Source organism: Bos taurus, chromosome 7 (genome assembly GCF_002263795.3).
Source record: "Bos taurus isolate L1 Dominette 01449 registration number 42190680 breed Hereford chromosome 7, ARS-UCD2.0, whole genome shotgun sequence".
NCBI classification, from domain to species: domain Eukaryota; kingdom Metazoa; phylum Chordata; class Mammalia; order Artiodactyla; family Bovidae; genus Bos; species Bos taurus.
The window spans coordinates 18165524-18185324 of NC_037334.1; the positions used below are offsets into that span (position 1 = coordinate 18165524).

Sequence of the window (19801 nt, forward strand, 5' to 3'; positions counted from 1 at the left end):
TTTTTCGTGGCTTCTTTGGGATATTCTGCGTAAAGGATATCATTTACAAATGGAGGTAGTTTCACTTTTTTTCCTGTCAATTTGGATCTGTTCAGTCACTAAGTCTTGCCCAACTCTTTGTGACCCCGTGGACTGCAGCATGCCAGGCTTCCCTGTCCTTCACTGTCTCTGAGTTTGCTCAGATTCATGTCATTGAGTCGGTGATCCTGTCTAACCATCTCATCTTCTGCTGCCCTCTTTTGCCTTCAGTCTTTGCCAGCATCAGGGTCTTTTCTGGGGTGTCTCTCTTCCCATCAGGTGGTCGAAGTATTGGAGCTTTAGCTTTAGTGTCAGTCCTTCCAATGAACATTCAGGGTTGATTTCTTTTAGGATTGACTGGTTGGCTCTCCTTGCTTTCCAAGGGATTCTCAGGAGTCTTCTTCAGCACCTCCATTTGAAAACATAAATTCTTTGGCACTCAGCCTTCTTTATGGTCCAACTTTCACATCCGTAGATGACTACTGGAAAACCCATACCTTTGACTATGGGAACTTTTGTCAGCAAAGTGATGTCTCTGCTTTTTAATGTGCTGTCTAGGTTTGTCATAGCTTTCCTTCCAAGGAGCAAGCATCTTTTAATTTCATGGCTACAGTCACCATCTGCAGTGATTTTGGAGTTTAAGGGAAGAAAATCTGTCACTGTTTTCAGTTTTTCCCCTTATATTTGCCATGAAGTGATGGGACCGGATGCCAGGATTTTAGTTTTTTGAATGTTGAGTTTTAAGCCAGCTTTTTCATTCTCCCAATCTCATCAGGAGGCTCCTTAGTTCTTTGCTTTCTAGCGTTGCAGAATACCTTTTACTATTTGAACACCTTTTTTCTTTTTCTTGCCTCATTGCTCTGGCCAGGACTTAAGTACAGTGTTGAATAGTAATGTCAAACATGGTCTTTCTTTTTTTGTTCCTGACTTAGAGGGAAAATATTCAGTCTTTTTTTTTTTTTTTTTTTTAAATCAAGTATTATGTTAGCAGTGGAGAAGGCAATGGCACCCCACTCCAGTACTCTTGCCTGGAGAATCCCATGGATGGAGGAGCCTGGTGGGCTGCAGTCCATGGGGTCGCTAGGAGTCGGACACGACTGAGCGACTTCACTTTCACTTTTCACTTTCATGCATTGGAGAAGGAAATGGCAACCCACTCCAGTGTTCTTGCCTGGAGAATCCCAGGGACGGGGGAGCCTGTTGGGCTCACAGAGTCGGACACGATTGAAGCGACTTAGCAGCAGCAGCATGTTAGCAGTGGATTTTTCATAAATGCCCTTTATCAGATTAAGAAAGATCCTTTTTATTCCCAGTTTACTGAGTGTTTTCATGAAAGGGCATAACGTTTTTTCAAGCACTTTTTCCAACCTCTGTTGAGATAATCATGTGAATTTTCCCCCTTTATTTTCGTACTGTGGTGTATTACATTGAGTATCATTCCTGGGATACATTTCCACTTAATTATATGTATACTTTTTTTAATGTGCTGTTGGATTTGGTGTGCCGTTATTTTGACAATTTTATAGTCACAAGGAATATTGATCTGTAGTTTTCTTACGGTATTTTTGTCTGGCTTTGGTGTGAGAGTAATACTGGCTTCACAGAATGTGTTAGGAAGTATTCCTTCCTCTTCTATTTTTGGAAGAGTTTGAGTAGAATTGGTCTTAATTCTTTGAATGTTTGGTGGTGTTTAATGGTGAAACCATCTGGTTCTGGACTTTTCCCTTATGACTTATGGCATTGAGCATATTTTCATATGTTTATTTGCCTTTAACTTCTTTGAGGAGGTGTCTGTTCAAAGTGTCTGACCATTTTCTAAAATTTGGGATGTCTCCTTCGTTATTATTGAGTTTGTAAGAGTTCTCTATATTTCTGGATATCACTCCTTTGTCAGACTTTGATTTTACAGATATTTTCTTGGTCTATGGCATGTCTTCTCAATCACTTAATCTCTTAGTGTCCTGCAAAAAACAGAAGTTGTTGATTTGGATGCAGTTTGGTTTGATTTTGTCATTTGTGTTTGTAATAGAATGTTTATCTGTAACATGCTGCTGCTGCTTAGTCGCTCAGTTGTGTCTGACTCTTTGCGACCCCATGGACTGTAGCCCGCCAGGCTCCTCTGTCCATGGAGATTCTCCAGGGAAGAATACTGGAGTGGGTTGCCTTGCCCTCCTCCAGGGGATCTTCCCAACTCAGGGATTGAACCCAGGTCTCCTGCATTGCAGGTGGATTCTTTACCATCTGAGCCACCAGGGAAGCCCAAGAATACTGGAGTGAGTAGCGTATCACTTCTCCAGGAGATCTTCCCAACCCACGAATCAAACCAGTGTCTACCACATTGCAGGCGGATTCTTTACCAAGCTGAGCTACCAGGGAAGTCCATCTGTAACATAATATTTATCATTGAAGCCATTTTAAATGTAATTCAGTGTCATTAAGAATGTGCATGATGTGAAGTACCCCAGACACAAAAGGACAAATACTATGTTATTCCACTTGTGTAAAGTTTCTAGAATAGGCGAATTCACAGAGACAGAAAGCAAAATAGTGGTTACTAGGGACCTGGGGAATTATTATTATTGTTTAATTTTGTGTTGGAGTGTAGCCGATTAACATTTGTTGTGATAGTTTCAGGTGAGTAGCGAAGTGCCTCAGGCATACATGTACGTTCTCCCCCAACTCCCCTGCCATCCAGGCTGCCATATAACATTGAGCAGAATTCCATGTGCTATACAGGAGATCCTTGTTGGTTATCCATTTTAAATATAGCAGTGTGTACATGTCCATCCCAAACTCCCTAACTATCCCTCCCTTCCCCCACAACCATAAGTTCATTCTCTAAGTCTGTGAGTCTCTGTTTTGTAAGTTCATTTTTATTGTCTCTTTTTAGATTCCATGTATAAGAGATGTCATATGATATTTCTTTCTCTATCTGACTTACTTCATTTAGCGTGCCACTCTCTAGGTTCATTCATGTTGCTGCAAATGATATTATTTCATTCTTTTTTATGGCTGAGTAATATTCCATTGTAGATAGGTACCACATTTTCTTTATCCAGGGAATTATTTTTTAATGGGTACACAGTTTTTGTTTGAGATGATGAGAACTCTCTGGAAATGGATAGTGATGATGGTTGCACATCATCATGAATATACTACATGCCACCGAATTGTACACCTGAAAATGTTTAAAATGTTAAGTTTTATGTATATTTTATCACAATAAAAAATTCATCCAAAAAAAAAAAAAGCACAATGGTTTGCAGCCACTATGGCTGTTTCCAGAGCTTTCTAATCATCCGAAATAAAACTGCCAATTAAATAATAACTTCTACCCCAGTCCCTGGTTACCCGTATTCTACTTTCTGCCCCTATGAATGTGCCTACCATAGGTCCCTCATGTAAGTGGAATTGTAACAATCTGTGCCTTTGTATTTGGCTTACTTCGTGGTTCATCCGCACTATGGTGTGTGCCAGTGTTCCATTCCTTTTTAGTGCTGAACAATATTCCATTGTATGGGCGGAGCACATCTTGCATATCCACTCATCTATCTTGGACATTTGGGTTGCTTCCATGTTTTAGCTGCTGAGAATAACGCTGTTGTGAACACAAGTATACAAATATCTCTGTGACACCCTGCTTTCAATTCTTTTTCAAAGTTCTAATTTAACTTTTTAATTGAAGTATAGTTATTTACCGTGTTGTGGGCTTTCGGTTCTTTTGGGTGCACACCCAGAAGTGGAATTGCCGGATTATGTAGTAAATCTCTTTTAATTTTTTGGGGAACCACCATGCTGTTTCCATAGCAGCTGCACCGTTTTACATTTTATCAACAGTGCACAAGGGGTCCAGTTTCTCCACATCCTTGTCAACACTTGTTGCTTTCTCTCTTTTTCTGATAGTATCCCTAGTAATAAGTGTGAGGTGGTATCTCACTGTGGGTTCTTGTTATAGACCACGCCATGCACCTTGTAGGATCTTAGTTCCCTGACCAGGGATCAAATCTGGACCCTCTGCAGTGAAAGCACTGAGCCCTAGCTGCTGGACTGCCAGGGAGTTCCCTCATTGTGGTTCTGACTTACTTTCTCTGATGATTAGTGATGTTGAGCATCTTTCCATCTGCTTATTGGGCATCTGTATATCTTCTTTGGAAAAATATCTATTTGAGCTGTTTGCCTATTTTTGAATTGGAGTGTTTTTGTTTTTTTTTTTTCCTGGCTGCCCCACATGGCGTGTGGGATCTTAGTTCCCTGACGAGGGACTGAACTTGTGCCTCCTGCATTGGGAGTGTGAAGTCTTAACCACTGGACCATCAGGGAAGTCCTTGTTTGTTTTGTTGTTGTTGTTGACTTTTAGGCGTTCTCCGTATGTCTAGGGTATATATGATTTGTAAGTATTTTTTTCCATTCTGTGGATTACCTTTTCACTCTGTTGGTCATGCACTTTGCATAAAAAGGTTTTAATTTTTACGAAGTCCACTTTGTCTATTTTTCCTTTTTTTGCCTGTACCTTTGGTGTCATATCCAAGATATCATTTGTTGTTGTTCAGTTGCTCAGTTGTGTCCTACTTTTTGTGACCCCATGGACTGCAGCGCTCAAGGCTTCCCTGTCCTTCACCATCTCCTGGAGCTTGCTCAAACTCATGTCCATTGAGTCAATGGTGCCATACAACCATCTTATCCTCTGTCCTCCCCTTCTCCTGCCTTCAGTCTTTCCCAGCATCAGAGTCTTTTCTGATGAGTCAGTTCTTTGCATCAGTGGCCAAAGTATTGGAGCTTCAGCTTCAGCATCAGTCCTTCCAATGAATATTCAGGATTGATTTCCTTTAGGATTGACTGGTTTGATCTCCTTGCAGTCCAAGGGACTCTCAAGAGTCTTCTCTAACACCACAGTTCAAAAGCATCAATTCTTTAGTGCTCAGCTTCTTTATGGTCCAGCTTTCACATCCATACTTGACTACTGGAAAAACCATAGTGATTTCTTTAGAACCATGTGGAAGGAAATCATATCAAATCCAATATTGTGAAACTTTTGCCCTGTGTTTTCATCTAAGAATTTTATAGCTTTGCCTGTTACATTTAGATATTTGGTCCATTTTGAGTTAATTTTTGGATATGGTTTTAGGTAAAGGTTGAACTTCTTTTTTTTTTTTTTAATGGGCGTATAATTACTTTACAATGTTGTGTTCATTTCTGCCATACACCAGCGGGAATCAGCCATAAAGATACCCATACCCCGCCTCCCTCTCGAGCCTCCATCCTACCCCACTGCACTTCATTCTTTTGAATGTGGATATCCAGTTTTCCCAGCACCAGTCATTAAGAAGACTTGTCCTTTTCCTATTGAATAGTCTTGATGCCCTTGTTGAAAATCATTTTACCACATATATGAGAGTTTATTTCTGGGCTTTCTGGTCTATTCCATTGGTCTGTATATCTGTCTTTATGCCCAGCTCTACACTGTTTCAATTACCATAGCTTTATAATATTTTTCTAAACTTTTTTTAATTGAAGTGTAGCTAAAAGACAATGTTGTATAAGTTACAAGTGTACAGCCTAATGATTCGCAGTTTGTAAAGGTTACACTGCATTTGCAGCTATTGTAAAATGTGGCCTGTATTCCCTGTCTTGTGTCATCTCTCTTCCTAGCAGTGGTGTGCGCCTCTTTAACTCCCATCCCTATCCTGCCCCTCCTCTCTTTACTCTCCTCACTGGTAACCACTAGTTTGTTCTCTATATCTCTGAGTCTGTTTGCTTTTTGCTGTATTCACTGGCTTATTTTTCAGATTCCACATACGAGTGATACCATACAGTGTTTGTCTTTCTCTGTCTGACTTATTTCACTTAGCATAATGTCGCCCAAGTCCATCTGTATTGTTGCAAATGGCAAAGTTTTGTTCATTTTTATGGTTGAGTAGTAGGCCCTGGTATATGTATGTTTGTATGTGTATGTAAGTATGTATATCTGAGTATGCCTCTGTATATGCCACATCTTCTTTATCCCTCCATTTGTTGATGGTTGCTTCCACACCTTGGCAATTGAAAATAATGCTGCTGTGAACATTGGGGTACATGTATCTCTTTGAATTGTTTTTTTTTTTTTTTTAATATATATCCAGGAGTAGAATTGTTGGATCATATAGTAGTTCTGTTTTTAGTTTTTTGAGAAACCGCCATACTATTTTCCACAGTGGTTGTACCAATTTACAGTCCCACCAACAGTGTACAAGGGATCCCTTTTATCCACATAGTCACCAGCATTCATTATTTGTGTTCTTTTTGATGACATCCATTCTGACAGGTGTGAGGTGCTGTCTCATTGCAGGGCTGTTTTTTTTTTTTTGGCTGGCCTGGGTCTTTGTTGCGGCACGCAGGCTTTCTCTAGTTTTGGTACACAGGCTTCTGTAGTTGCAGTGTGAGGGTTTCTCTAGTTGTGGCATGTGAGCTTAGGTGCTCCATGGCATGTGGGATCTTAGTTTGCCAACCAGAGATCTAACCTGTGTCCCCTGCGTTGGAAGGTGGAATCTTAACCACTGGACCACCAGGAAAGTCCCTCATTGTGGTTTTAATTTGCATTTCTCTGATGATAATGTGAAGTCAAGTGGGCCTTAGAAAGCATCTCTATGAACAAAGCTAGTGGAGGTGATGGAATTCCAGTTGAGCTATTGCAAATCCTGAAAGATGATGCTGTGAAAGTGCTGCACTGAATATGCCAGCAAATTTGGAAAACTCAGCAGTGGCACAGGACTGGAAAAGGTCAGTTTTCATTCTAATCCCAAAGAAAGGCAATGCCAAAGAATGCTCAAACTACCGCACAATGGCATTCATCTCACATGCTAGTAAAGTAATGCTCAAAATTCTCCAAGCCAGGCTTCAGCAATACGTGAACCATGAACTTCCTGATGTTCAAGCTGGTTTTAGAAAAGGCAGAGGAACCAGAGATCAAATTGCCAACATCCGCTGGATCATGGAAAATGCAAGAGAGTTCCAGAAAAATATCTATTTCTGCTTTATTGACTATGCCAAAGCCTTTGACTGTGTGGATCACAATAAGCTGTGGAAAATTCTGAAAGAGAGGGGAATACCAGACCACCTGACCCGCCTCTTGAGAAATCTGTATGCAGGTCAGGAAGCAACAGTTAGAACTGGACATGGAACAACAGACTGGTTCCAGATAGGAAAAGGAGTACATCAAGGCTGTATATTGTCACTCTGCTTATTTAACTTATATGCAGAGTACATCATGAGAAACGCTGGGCTGGAAGAAGCACAAGCTGGAATCAAGATTGCCGGGAGAAATATCAATAACCTCAGATATGCAGATGACACCACCCTTATGGCAGAAAGTGAAGAGGAACTAAAAAGCCTCTTGATGAAAGAGGAGAGTGAAAAAGTTGGCTTAAAGCCCAACATTCAGAAAACGAAGATCATGGCATCCGGTCCCATCACTTCATGGGAAATAGATGGGGAAACAGTGGAAACAGTGTCAGACTTTATTTTTTTGGGCTCCAAAATCACTGCAGATGGTGACTGCAGCCATGAAATTAAAAGATGCTTACTCCTTGGAACGAAAGTTATGGCCAACCTAGATAGCATACTGAAAAGCAGAGACATTACTCTGCCAACAAAGGTCCATCTAGTCAAGGCTATGGTTTTTCCTGTGGTCATGTGTGGATGTGAGAGTTGGACTATGAAGAAGGCTGAGTGCCGAAGAATTGATGCTTTTGAACTGTGGTGTTGGAGAAGACTCTTGAGAGTCCTCTGGACTGCAAGGAGATCCAACCAGTCCATTCTGAAGGAGATCAGCCCTGGGGTTTCTTTGGAAGGAATGATGCTAAAGCTGAAACTCCAGTACTTTGGCCACCTCATGCGAAGAGTTGACTCACTGGAAAAGACTCTGATGCTGGGAAGGATTTGGGGCAGGAGGAGAAGGGGACGACAGAGGATGAGATGGCTGGATGGCATCACTGACTCGATGGACGTGAGTCTGGGTGAACTCCGGGAGATGGTGATGGACAGGGAGGCCTGGCATGCTGTGATTCATGGGGTCGCAAAGAGTCGGACACGACTGAGCGACTGAACTGAACTGAATGATTAATGTTGCTGAGCATCTTTTCTTGTGCCTGTTGGCTATCTGCAGGTCCCCTTTGGAAAAATGTCTGTTCAGGTCTTCTGTCCATTTTATAATTGAGTTACTTGTTTTTCTGATGTTGAGTTGTGTGAGCTGTTTATATGTTTTGGATATTAACTCCTCAGTCATATCATTTACAGATATTTTCTTTCATTCAGTAGGTTGTCTTTCCATTTTGTTGATGGTTTCCTTTGCTGTGCAAAGCTTTTAAGTTTAATTAGGTTCCATTTGTTTATTTTTGCTTTTATTTCCTTTGTTTCGGGAGTCAAATCAAAAAAATATTGCTGCAGTTTATGTCGAAGAGTGTTCTGCCTGTGTTTTCCTCTAGGAGTTTTATGGTTTATGGTCTGATATTTAGGTCTTTAATCCATTTTGAATTTATTTTTGTATGTGGAGTTAGAGAATGTTCTAATTTCATTCTTTGACATGTAGCTGTCCAGTTTTCCCAGCATCACTTCATTGAAGAGACTGACTTCTCTCCATTGTATATTCTTGCCTCCTTTGTGGTAAATTTATTTCCCATAAATGTGTGGGCTTATTTCTGGGTTCTCCATTCTGTAGTAAGTTTTTAAATCAGTAAGTGTAAGTTTTCCCAATATTTTTCAAGATTGTTTTGACTCACTGAAGTCCCTTGAGATTTCATGTGATTTGGGGGATAGAGTTTTCTATTTCTGCAAAAAAAAAAAAAAAGTGTGGGATTTTGTTAGGGATTGCATTGACTCCCTCGATCACTTTGGGCAGTATTGACATTTTAACAGTATGAATTTTTCTGAATTCGTGATCATGGGATATCTTTGTCTTTAATTTGTCTCTAATTTCTTTAAGCAGTGTTCTATAGTTTTCATTGTACAAATCTTCCTTGGTTAATCTCTAAAGTATTTTATTCTTTTTGATGATATTTTAAGTGGAATTGTTTTCTTTTCACATTGTTCATTGATAGCTTATAGAACCGTGGCTGATTTCTTGTGTGTTGATTTTGTATCTTATAACTTGGCTGATTTGTTTATTGGTTCTAACAGATTTCTGGGTGTGTGTAATCTAGGAAGTTTACATATAATATTATATCATCTGTGATCAGAGATAGTTTTACTTTGTGGTTTCCAGTTTTTCTTCCTTCCTTCTTTCCTCCTGTCTCCTCTCCCTCCCTCCTCGTTCTGTTTTCCTTCCTCCTTTCCTTTCTCTCTTTTTCTTGCCTGATGCTCTGGCTGTGAATTCCTAGGTGTTGTAGAAAAGTGGTGAAAGTGGGCATCCTTTCGTTAAGGGCATCCTCTAAGATCAGGAACGTTTTCAGTCTTTTGCTGTTGAGTATGATGTTTACTATGGGCTTTTCATTTATGTCTTCTGTTTCTAGTTTGTTGAATTTTTTTTTTTTTTTTTTTTTAAATAACAGACGGGTGTTGAATTTTGTCATATGGTTCTTCTGCACTCACTGAGATGTTATAAATGTTGAGCAATATTATTTATAATGTTGCGGCACCTCAGGTAATTTTACACTTTGGGGAAAAGTATGGATGATAATAGGCCAATGGCTATGTTAGGCAATTTCCCCAACAGCTCCTCCAGCCGTCACATAGTCCCATAGAAGGGTCAGTCCCATGGTCCCATTTCGTAGAGGGGAAGATGGAAGGCTCGAATGGTGAGCCTGCCCAGGGTTACACTGTTATGACGTGGGAGAATCCAGGGGCCTGCTCTGCCCTTCAGATCTGACCTTGGTTTTTCTCCTGGCGTGTTCTCCCTCCCCGTCCCCAGTACCGGAATGAACACAGGTCTGCCTGTCCGGTGCCTGACTCCACCATTGGAAGGTCAGTTCTCTGGGGCATAGCCCTGCCGGTTTTGTTCAGTGTGTCCACCAGCCTTTGGCAAAGAGACAACACTTGTACTTGATAAATATTTGTTGAGCGGGTGCCTAAAAGAATGAGCCAGATTGATTCTGGAGGGGCAGCTGTTGTCTGTCAAGACACCTGGTGGTACAGCCTGTGTGTCAGTTCACCCACTCCCACACACCTTTTTTTTTTTATTGAGGTGAAATTCACATAACATAAAATTAACCATTTTTAAGTGAGCAAGTCAATGGCATTCACAGTGATGGACAGCGGCCCTCTGCATCTAGTCCCAAGACATTCACCCATATCCACTAAGCAGTTGTTCTCCATGTGACCTTCCATGTCTGGCTGTATAACTGTGAGTTCAGCCACATTGTCCTCTATCAAAATTTCATTCATTTCACGGCTGAATGGATTTCCCTGATGGCTCAGTGGTAAAGAATCTGCCTGCCAATGTAGGACATGTGGGTTCAGTCTCTGGGTCAGAAAGTTTCCCTGAAGGAGGAAATGGCTACCCCCTCTAGTATTCTTGCCTGGGAAGTCCCACGGAGAGGAGCCTGGTGGGATACAGTCCAGGGGGTCACAGAGAGTTAGACACGAGTGAGCACACATACATACATGGCTGAGTAATTGTGGCTGTACCACAATTTGTTTCCTTTCCTCTGTTGGAGGACATTTGGGCTATTTCTGAATCAAGCTGGCTGTTGAGAATCACCTGCTGCTCTGATATATAGCATTGCTGTGAACACGTGTACAGGTACTTGTTTGAAAACCAGTGTTCAGTTTATTTAGGTTTACACCTGGGAGTGGAGTTGCTGGGTCATGGTGTTCTGTATTTAACTTTTTGAAACACCACCAAAGTGTTCTCCACAATGGCTGAACCATTTTACATTCTTGCCAGCAGTGTCTGAGGGTTCCAGTTTATCTACATCCTCATCAACCCTTATTTCCTGTTTTTATTTAATAACTTTGATTCGTTCGCTGACCAGGGATCGAACCCATGTCCCCTGCAGTGGCGTTCTCTGAACCACTGGACCGGGGAATTCCCTGTTAATAACTTCTAGAATTACCTCCGTCCTTGTGTGTATCGCGTGGCATGTCATCGTGGTTTTGATTTGCATTTCCCTGGTGACTAGTGATGCAAAGCGTCTTTTCATGTGCTTGTTGATCATTTGTATATCTTCTTTGAAGGCGTGTCTATTCACGTCCTTTGCCCATTTTATTTTTGTTGTTGAGATGTAAGAGTTCTTTGTGAATCTTGGGTAGGTGCTGTTTTTATTTTTTATTTATTTTTAATATCTTTATTGGCTGTGCTGGCTCTTAGTTGCAGCACAAAGATCATCGATCTTCGTCGTAACATACAGGATCTTTCAGTTGTGGTGTGTGAGTTCTTAGTTGCGGCATGTGGGATCTAGTTCCCTGACTAGGGATGGAACCCAGGTCCCCTGCATTGGGAGTGTGGAGTCTTAGCTGCTGAACCACCAGGGAAGTCGCAGGTGCCCGTTTTTAAATGCTGACAGGATTTGCTATGACAGAGTGAATGTGTGATGTGAACTTCTTTGTATTGGGAGCTTGAGCTCGTCCAGGGGGTTCCAGACGGTTGCCCTCCGATCACGTGTTGACCCAGAAAAGTTGTAGCTCGTAGCTGGTGGGCTGCAACCCACAGCTCGTGGCTGTGGCTGAATTGTTCCTTTGAAAAGTGATCAGGGGTGTTGGTTGTGGCCTGGGAGAACATGCCTGGACGAGGCAGCTTCTCCAGGACAAAAGTCTCCGAAGACCAATTAAAGGAACAGTCTTGCTGAAGTGCTCCTCCGATTATCTGTTCCTTGTCCCTGAAGTGGCCTGAGGTCCTTGAAGCCCTTCTTGTTCCAACAAGTGAATTCTATCTTGTGTCCTGGCTGTCCAGTGAAACATGGAAGCCATGTATGTGATAGAAGCTTTTTAGTAGGCACACTGAGAAAGGTTGAGAAACGGTGAAATTAATTGTAATACTGTAACTGATTTAACCCTATATCATATATACAAAATATTACCAGTTCAGCATGTGTAATCAGTGTTTTAAAATCAGCAAGCTACTTTACCTCCCTTTTAAAAATACTATGTCTTTGAAGTTTGGTATTATACTTACTCCACATCTCAGTTTGGGTAATAGATTTTATCGGAAAGACTTTGTAAGGCTTTCAGTTCCATAAAATTCACAGTCAGAGTAAGAGGTAGATTTGCAAATTCAGGTTGCTCCAAATATACGTAAAGATCTTTGAGAACCCAACCAGGATGGACTGGCTCATAGTTATGACTGTTGTTTCAACTTTTTACTCTGAAATAATGTTAGAAACTTTAGGAACACGGAAGGGTTGCGGAGATCATACAGAGAGCTCCTGTGTACCCACACCCAGCTCCCCCTTGTGTTAACATCTTACAGGACCACTGCACAGGGTCAGAACAAAGAAAATTAACGTTGGTGTAGTACTTCCTGCATTTAAAAGTATGCAGGTTACTTGCCTCTTTAAAAAAAAAAAATTATTTCTTTATTTTTGGCCGTGCTGGGTTTTTGTTGCTGCCCAGGCTTTTTCTCTAGTTGCGCCGAGTTGAGCCTGCTCTCTAGTTGTGGTACATGAGCTTCTCATCGCGGTGGCTTCTCTCGTGGTGGAGCACAGGCTTTAGGGCGTGTGGATTTCAGTAGTTGCGGCACATGGGCTCCATGGTTGCAGATCCCAGGCTCCAGAGCACAAGCCTTAATAGTTGTGGCGCATGGCTTAGTTCCCCTGCGGTGTGTGGGATCTTCCCGGACCAGGAACGGAACCCATGTCTCCTGCATTGGCAGGCAGACTCTTTACGACTGAGCCACCAGGGAAACCTCACTTGTTTCTTATTCAAGTCCCACTCACTAGTTTTAGCCTCCATTACTGGTGTTCCATGGTGATTCCCATCTCACTCATTCCTCCTGCATTTATCAGCTGGAATTATTGTGTAAGGTAGTTGTGCCTTGTACGTGTGTTGATTTATTCAGCCATTTATTTATGTCAGCATGGATTCATGAGTGCTTGTGGGGTGTGGGGGATGGGTTACAATCCAGGTCTGTTGTTACTCAATTAGTGGTTCAGATTGTTGTCCCCTTGCAGGTGGAAGCTCCCTCCAGCTAGCCCCTGTGCCTTTTCATCACGTTCCCATGTCTTGGGGGTGCTTCCTCGCTTTCTGGCACCACAAAGATGCTCCTGGCTCATCTAGGTTTTCCCCTGCCCCAGCCCTAGAATCAGCCCTTTTTCCAAGGACCCTTGGTCCCTGTTCCTCCTCCACGGCATCTTTCCAACCCAATGATTGAATCTGCATCTCCTGTGTCTCCTATATTGCAGGCCCATTCTTAACCCATTGAACCATCAGGGAAACCCACTGTAGTATTCTTGTCTGGGAAATCTCATGGACAGAGAAGCCTGGCAGGCTGCATTCCATGGGGTTGTGAAGAGGTGGACACGACCAAGCGACTAAGCACTAGAACTTGGGCCCTATTATTGGAGGAGGTATTTCAAAACGAAGATCTGGGAGCAAAATGTGTTCATTGCTCCTGGGCCATCAGTGCTTTTAGGTCCCTCAGGTGACAGATCTGGGAAGCGTGTGCCTGTGTACTAGCTTTCCCACCTATGCTCATCTCTCTGTCTACGAAGTAAACGTCAGTTCATACCTATGCCTCAACTCCAGTCCCTCACCCCGAGTTCATTCTAGCATCCCCCCTCGCCCTGCCCTGTAACTTATTTTAACTTGTTTCTCTGAAGGGAGACCCCTGGCTCTCCCTCCATGCAATGTAGTTGCTTGCTTGTTTAACCTTAGTATGTCTAGAAAGCTGTTTGAGAATCTTGAAGTCATATTCCTGTGAGAAGTAAGAGTATGGTGTCTGCGTGCAGTTCTTTCCGTCTTCCACCCCCAGTATCCATTGAGAGTTCTCTGTAACATCTCTGTTTTCCTCCAGTGCTGTTGGTGTGGTTGTGTCACACACTTGTGTACACTTAAGTTCATTAGTCATCGTCTGTGCTCTGTCTTGGGTTCCCTTCCCCCACCCACCTGGTTATGATTATTATCATTTGAGTTTGTCTTCAGTGAAGTTCATTCTGGGTTTTGACATGATAATCATGTATCCACCACGACGTCACCGCACAGACCCTACCCCCCTCCCCAGACCCCCTCCTGCTGTCCCTTTGAAGTCAGCTCCTCCCCCCACCCTCGGTCCCTCAAAACCACTCATCTGTTTTCCATCCTTGCGTTTTGCCTTTCCAGAATGTCACATAAATAGACACACGCAATATGTAGCCCTTTGTGTCTGGCTTCTTTCACTTAGCGAGATGCACTTAAGATCCATCCATGGCATCACATGAATGAATAGTTCATTCCTCTTTATTGTGTGGATAATACTGCATTTGTTTATCCATTTGCTGGTTGAGGGACATGTGGGTTGTTTCCAGGTCTTGATGATTAAGAATAAAGTTGCCCTAAACATTTGTAGACAGGTTTTTGTGTGGACATAAATTTTGAGCCCCCTTGGGTAAGTTCCCAGGAGGGCAGTTGCGGGCTGACACAGCACAGGTATGTCCAACTTTGTGGTTGCCACTCGGCACCCTCACCAGCAGTGGAGGAGTGGTCTTGCTGCTCAGCGCTTGGTTACATCAGTTGTCTCTTTGTCTTTCCAATGAGCGTGTAGTAGTCTCTCTCCTTATAGCTTTAAAAGTAAAGTGAAAGTCGCTTAATTGTGTCTGAGTCTTTGTGAGCCCATGGACTATTCACTCCATGGAATTCTTCAGGCCAGAATACTGGAGTGGTCAGCCATTCCCTTCTCCAGGGGATCTTCTCAACCCCGGGATTGAACCTGGGTCTCCTGCATTGCAGGAGGATTCTTTACCAGCTGAGCTGCCAGGGAAGCCATTAATAGCTTTATTGAGGTCTAATTTATGTGCAGTATAATTCATCCATTTAATGTGTACATTTCATTTTTTTTTTTTTTTTTTCTGATTTTTTTTGTTTGTTTTTGGTCATGCCGTGTGACCTGTGGGATCTTAGTTCTCTGACAAGGGATCAAACCCATTCCCCCTGCAGTGGAAGTGCAGAGTCTTAACCATTGGACTGTCAGAGCAGCCCCTCTTTGGTTTTTAGTATAGTTGGAACTGTGTAGCCATCACCACTGGAACATTTCCATCTCTCCCAAAAGAGAAACCCCATCCTCATTGATCAGTCTCTTGCCATTCACTCCTCCCCCAGCCCCTGGCAACCACTGATCCACTCTCTGTCTCTGGATTTGCCTGTTCTGGACATTCCATATCAATGGAGTCCCACACTTTTACGGCCTTTTGTGACTGGCTTTTTTTACTCACTGTAATGTTTTCAAGGTTCATCCACATTGTGGCACGTGCCAGTGCTTCGTTCCTTCTTAGAGCTGAATTTATTCCACTCAGAATGGGCCATATATTGTGTATCCGTTTGTCAGCTGATGGGCGTTCAGGTTGTCGCCACTTGTTAGCTATTCTGTATGCAAGTTTTCCTGTGCACATGCGCTTTCATTTCTCTTGGGCGTGTACCTAAGGATGGAATTGCTGGCTCTTTCGGTTAATCCTATTTTTAACTCCATGTGTGTGTGTGTGCACGCGTGTGCGTGTATGTTAGTTGCTCAGTCGTGTCTGACTCTTTGTGACCCCATGGACTGTAGCCCTCCAGGCTCCTCTGTCCATGGGATTCTGTAGGCAGGAATTCCCTTCTCTAAACCCAGGTATCCTGCATGGCAGGTGGATTCTTTATTGTCTGCTCCACTAGGGAAGCCCATAACTTGAGTAGCTGCCAGATCGTGTTGCATGGGGACCGAACCGTTTTATATTGCTACCAGCCGTGTCCGAGGTTCCAGTTTCTCCACATCCTGGTCCACACCTTCCATATCTCTGATTGTTGCCATCCTGATGGACATGAAGTATAATAATTGGTGCCTCATTAGGTTCTGATTTGCATTTCCCTGATGGCTGATGACTGTGAGCATCTTTTCATGTATTTATTCGAAACTCATATATTTTCTTTGGACAAATGAAGTGGGCTGTTCATAATTTTTGCCTTCTTTAAAAAATTGGGTTAGTTTTTTTCCTTACTGTCGAGTTTGAGTAGTTCTTTATATACAGTACTCTGGATACAAATTCTTCATCCAGTATGTGATTTATACATATTTTCTCCAAGTCTGTGGTTTGTCTTTTCATTCTCTGAACAGTATATCTAGCCCAACAAAAGCTTTACGTTTTGATAGTCCAGTTTCTCGTCGTTTTCTCTTTTATGGTTATGCTCTGGGTCTGGCACAGGGCATCTAAAAATCCATGAGCTTGTCTTTGCAGCCCACCCACTGACAGCCTGCTCTGAAACATCTGTTCAGAGAGCAGAGGAAATTGCCTGTAGGAAGATGACATCTAGCAGGGGGCGCCATGGTCATTTATTCTTGGCAGTTGGGGGGTTTTAGGAAAGTTTATTTACTGGGAGGAGGGGAAATGGCTTCTCTTCTTTTTTTGCCCCCGATTTATTTTCTTTGATTTATCCATGCAGCAGATATTTACAAGTCTGGGACACATAAAGGACCAAAGTGGATCCAGACCCACGTGTGGTGGGCTCCCGGACTGACAGGGCAAGAGGCGCTGGATGAGCAGGGCTGAGGGCGGCGAGGTCTACTCTGCCCCTGTCACAGGAACCCGTTGAGAAGGGGGAATGCGGGAAAGTTCCCCTTAGGAAGCCAGGCTCGCTGAGACCCTTGTGGGTGGTGGAGTCAGTGGGGCAGAGCCGACGGGAAGACGCTCTTCCTGGTGAAGGTGGGGGACGCAGTTTCAGAAGGGAGGGGTGAACATGTTGGGGAGCATTGGAGATATCACCCAGGCCATGTTGAAGTCATCACACTTGCCATGTAAGAGGCCTTTCAGGGAGGCTTCCCTGGCGGTCCAGTGGTAAAGAGTCCGCCTGCCATTGAGGAGACAGGGGTTCGGTCTCTGGTCTGGGAAGATCCCGCATGCCGCGGAGCAACTAAGCCGGTGTACCACAGCTACTGCGCCTGCGCTGTAGAGCCTGAGAGCTGCAACATGTAAAGCCACTGCGTTGAGAAACCCTTGCACCACAACTAGGGAAGAGCCCATGAGCAGCAACGAAGGCCCAGCACAGCTTAAAATAAATAAATTTTAAAAAATGGCCTCTTAGGTCTGTGTGTGGTAGGTGGGTGTGCTCTAGACCCTCAGCGAGGCGTCGATCCCTGTGACCTCTGGGTCCATCTACCTCTCTGGACATGAGATCCTGTGGCCTTGCCAAGGTGCCTCTCCTGTTCCTGTCCCAGCTTGTCTTGCGGTAGCACAGTCACATGACTGGGCAGACTCGGCTCCTCGTGGGAGGCGCCTCCTGGGAGGAACTCAGCGGCTGCCAGACTGGAAGTACCTGTCTGTGTCCTGGGGAAGCAGAGTCGGTGTCTAGGGGTCATGTGAGAGGGGCGTCTGGGGGCTTGGTCTCGGGTGTGAGCAGGTGTGGGGGAGCTGATCTTATTTTTTTTTCTTTTTCAAATTAAAGCTGGTTGTCCCTTAGTCCTCAGTTTTTGGTTTGGAGTGATTGGTGAAACCAGGGAGTGGAGAAGAGAGTCAGTGATAGGGTGGGGACAAGGGGTTAAGTTCAGAGATGCCTGCTCTGTCATTTCCTGCATCTCACATTGGCCGGCGGCCCCTGCCTGTGCCCTGCGATGTCTGTCAGGGAATGAACGCTGACCTCGGCACATGTGGGTGTTGAACCCTCAGCCGGGCTGTTTGGGCTGTGAAATCTTCCCTGAAGCTGACTTTGACCCCATTTCCTCTGGTCTCTGCCTCCCTTCACTGTGAGATGTACCGTCAGCTTAACAACATACTTGGCGGGGAGAAAGAGAAACACGTCAAGAGTGTGTGCTGGGGACTTCCCTGGCAGTCCAGTGGCTAAGAATCCGTCTCCCAGTGCAGGAGACATGGGTTCGATCCCTGGTCAGGGAACCAGATTCCCACATGCCTCAGAGCAACTAAGCCCGCGCACCAAAACTGCTGAAGCCTACACACCTAGAGCCCGTGCTCCGCAACAAGAGAAGCCACTGCAGTGAGAAGCCCATGCACCACAACTGGAGAGCTGCCCCGGGCACTGCAGCTAGAGAAAAGCCTGCACAAAGCCAAAAAATAAATAACAGAAAAAAATTTTTTAAAGTGCATGCTGACTTCAGGAGACAGCTCAATTTTCAGAGACTTAAAACACGAAGACATTTATTCCAGTTGTTTTCTGCTAATATTAGACATCCTCCCTGCCCTCCAGCCCGCCCCCACAACAGGCTATTCTTGGACCCTGAGCCCTAACCATCACTAACTTTCCATGACTTCTCTCCAGTGCCTTTAACTGAAGTCACAGAAAGGGGTGTCTTGGTACATTTTATTAGGCAGCTTGCGTGGTTTTCTTCAGAAAGAGGTTTTTGTTTTTTTAAAGTAAGATGAAACAGCGAGGCCAGCTTCTGAGCCGGAAGCCCTCAGAGGCATGTTTTTGACATTCCTGCTGGCTTGTGCTGGGGGGCCAGCGCCTGTTGTGGGCAGTACTGAGCCCGTAGGTCCTCCTTCATATCCCCCAGAGGGGATGCGGCTCTGGGCGTCCAGGCTGCTGGTGGTGACTGGTCCAGCGTTCCCCACCTGCCTTCAGTTTGAACTGAGACAGCAGATGAGAGTGAGTCTTGAGTAATTAGGCCCTCGACCCCAGGGGCCGGTGGGGAGACCGCCTGCCCCACACAGCCCCTTGATTCCCTGGCTCTCTGTGGCCATGATGGGCTCAGGAGGTGGGCAGCCTGTGCTCTGCGTTGAGGACCTTGCTGGTTGATCCAGGGGGCCTGGCCTAGCTGGTGGATCACTGAGGAGCCAGGACAGAGGGCATGTTTTGTGAGGAGGCCAAGGAAGGTCACGGGGCTGCCAGCCAGCCGTGTGCTCAGTATTTCCCTGTAGCATTCTCTGTATGGGACCCCAGAAGCATCTGTTGTTTCCTCGAGGGCAGGTGTGGAGCCCGGGAGAGAAATGCTTCCAAAGAACGAATGAGCCAGAGAAGAGGTGTCACTGGGTCATCTGCATGGTCACTCCCCAAAGTGCAGGCAGTGGTGAGGGGCTTGTCCATATCAGCCTGGGTGCTCTCCTGGGGTCAGACTGGCTCAGTTCCAGGTTGAGAGGTTGTTTGCGTCTTTGCATATCTGACTCTTGTGTCTCTTTGTAGTAACAGCACCAAGGCCGAGGCGTCTTAGATGGGGGCGGGGAGGAGACCAAGGACACCTGGCTGGGTCCCCCTGAGCTCCAAGCGCCCATGGGCTTATCCCATGCTTTGTCCTTTCCTCTTTTTGATCTGTTTTTGTCCCAGTTTCTTCATCAGGTTGCCATTTTACATGTGTGCTCATGTTGCTGGCTCCTTTCCCACTCCTGTTGGTGTTAAATTGTTAGGGCTCCAGATAACCAAAGCTAACTTCCAGCACAAGGGCACTTGTTTCCATCAGGTGACCATGTCCTCTGCACCCAGCCCTGGTGGTCCCCACGTTCACTTGCCGGGTGACCTCCTGGTCTCCTGGGCAGTCTGATGGCTGCCACCCCACCCCACACCACGGTGCTGGCCAGCATCACAGACTCTCTTCCTGCCTGCCCTTGTGCACCCAGAACCCTGGGAGTTTTTTCCCTCCTCTCACCGAGGCTCAGAGAGGTGGAGTGGCAGGTCGTGTCACACAGCAAGGTAGCAGCAGAGCTGTTTCGACATCTGAGCGGTCTCAGACCCCAAAGGCCATGGTTTGGAGCCCACAATGCACTGCTTT

The 19801-nt window shown here is 44.6% G+C and overlaps 1 protein-coding gene and 1 long non-coding RNA gene across 5 annotated transcripts in view; one reads left to right on the forward strand and one right to left on the reverse strand.

Moving 5' to 3' along the window:
- Nucleotides 1-19801, forward strand: part of MLLT1 (MLLT1 super elongation complex subunit) — a 68615-nt gene that overhangs the window by 24029 nt on the left and 24785 nt on the right. The window lies entirely within an intron of this gene.
- The window catches only part of LOC132345711 (uncharacterized), a 31317-nt gene that overhangs the window by 9071 nt on the left and 2445 nt on the right, over nt 1-19801 (reverse strand). The window contains exon 1 of one of the 3 annotated variants that reach the window (XR_009495192.1): nt 11043-11246. The exons of the other annotated variants lie outside the window; for them this stretch is intronic. This is a non-coding gene — a long non-coding RNA (uncharacterized lncRNA). Of the gene's footprint in view, nt 1-11042; nt 11247-19801 lie in introns of those variants that run through there. 3 annotated transcript variants of the gene reach the window in all.